This window comes from Herpailurus yagouaroundi, unplaced genomic scaffold (genome assembly GCF_014898765.1).
Source record: "Herpailurus yagouaroundi ecotype Mexico unplaced genomic scaffold, PumYag 67152, whole genome shotgun sequence".
NCBI lineage: Eukaryota > Metazoa > Chordata > Mammalia > Carnivora > Felidae > Herpailurus > Herpailurus yagouaroundi.
The window spans coordinates 1-2,009 of record NW_024419998.1 but is presented as its reverse complement, the minus strand read 5'-3'; the positions used below and the strand labels follow the sequence as shown (position 1 = coordinate 2,009).

The 2,009-nt window shown below is 49.0% G+C and overlaps 1 long non-coding RNA gene across 1 annotated transcript; it reads right to left on the bottom strand.

The window, feature by feature from the left end:
• Positions 1-201: 201 nt before the first annotated feature.
• Positions 202-2,003, bottom strand: LOC121024782 (uncharacterized). The gene is made up of 2 exons (XR_005787815.1): positions 1,693-2,003; positions 202-1,145 (listed from the first exon to the last, which is right to left on the bottom strand). It is a non-coding gene; the product is annotated as an uncharacterized LOC121024782 (long non-coding RNA).
• Positions 2,004-2,009: the final 6 nt, after the last annotated feature.

Below are 2,009 nucleotides of genomic sequence, written 5' to 3'. Positions count from 1 at the left end.
CACAATTTAATAATGTATCCAACTAAAATTACTATTATTCCCTTCCCACTTTAAGGCAGTGGTTTCCTTAGCTTATCTTGAATTAACTGATTTACCAAGTCAAAGGTTTGTAATACATTTTGAAATAAGTTTGAAAAAAAAAATTAAACCTCAAACATTTCAGAGCACTGCTAAAAAAAACAAGTCAATATCCAGACCAAATTACACCAGTCTCCAGTATATTTAATTCAAACAGTAGACATATTGAGAGGAAATAGACACATTTTTCTTGCCCGAATCTGTGCCAGCTTTTTAGAGTCTTGGAACGGGCATAAACTGCATACAAACATGCTTGGGTGTTCATTTTACCAAAAAGATGAACTCACATTAGTATGTAATAAGCACATAATAGGATTTTAGAATTTAAAACGCTTTTCCCCCCAACTGAAAATAGCATTGTTATTTTTCCTGTGAAAGGAACTTTTGAGTTCCCAACAATAAAAGTTTATCTCAAAATTGAATGAGCCTTTTATTTCTTCAGAAGAAGGCATCAAGTCTCCTCAGTAAATGTAACAGAAGAAATCATTTTATTTACCACTCAGTATGAGGACTTCTAACCACCTCCACACCTGTGAAATTAAGCGGATTACTTGGAAGAAACTGAATCGGCAGAAACTAAATCTATAATATTTTAGAATGTCTTTCAGACTAAGGACACAAAATCTTCATCAAATATACAACAATCAGCCAAATGTTCTGGGCTTCATCTGTCAGTGTTTTCAGGCTTTTGTTTGTAGCCCAGGATCCTGTTTAAATAAAGCCATTTTCAGAAAGTAAACAAGTAAAATAACGGGGGGCAGGGTGCCAGGGAGGTACTAAGCCCACCTGATCAGCCCTCCCCTGGCCCTCGGGATGCCCTCCGGGTCTCTGATGACCCTTCTCACTTCACCTTTCCCAGTTCAATCCAAACTCGGTGTGTTTGATTTATCCAGAGACCCATTCCATGCTTACTTCATTCTCTGATAGGACACACGGTTTCTTATTTCTTCCTTTCGGGCTATAAACATTTCCATTCTCTATAACCTCTACAATCCTGGGCAGATGTTCTCATCAGACAGTGGCGGGTCCCAGTGAAATCTAGCAGAGGTGACACTCTCCAAGAATCCCTGGAAGGCAGGGGGAAATAGCAGCACAGATGTCCCAGAAAAGCCCCGTCAGAAGCTACAAGGATCCCCAAAGAAATTTTTACAGCAAATGCGTACACGGTGAAGGCAAGGGAAGATCCAAGTGCACGTTACGCCTGCAGGACACTGGGCCACACACCACGCCGCTCCGGGCTTCCCTGGGCTCTGTGTGCAGGGCTGGCAATGAGGGCGCGGGGGGGGGGGGGGGGGGGCGGGGGACAGTTGTCCTCAGTCTTCCCAGGGGCGGGTTGTTTGCTCCCGCATCTGGCCCCCCGGGCCGACCCACGCGAGGGGCGCGGTAAATGTGAAAATGATTGGGTGAGTGGGCCACAGGTGACCCTGTGCAGGAAGAGACACAGGTGACACCCCCAAATCTCTGCCCCGTTGGTGGGGCTGCCGACGATTTTCTCCAGTCAAGCTAATCCAAATTCTTTAAAAGATATCATTAAAAATCGCATTTTATCTTTCCCTCCGATATTTCAGCCCCAATATTAGGTAGAGCCCCCGAGTCACTGCCAAATCCTCTTACCACGGTCGCAGGGTGCCTAGGGGCGACGGCAGGAATCCTCTGGGCTGCCCTGCCTTTGAAAGAGGGTCACCCAGCCGCCTCCTGAGTCCAAGGGTCCGCGGGCAGCAGAGCTGCACCGGGGGGAGATGGGGCCGTTGGGATTCCCCCCGGCACCCGGGGGCCCCTCCCACCCTTCCCCCGCCGGCTGCGCGCTGTCACCGTCGTCTGTCTGTTTGCACAGGCCGGCGGCGACGCCGAGGCTCCCCGGCTTCCAGCGGCCCGGCTCCGCGTCCTCCTGCTCTCCGCTCCGCCTAGGACCCGGCGGCGGCGGCGGCGGC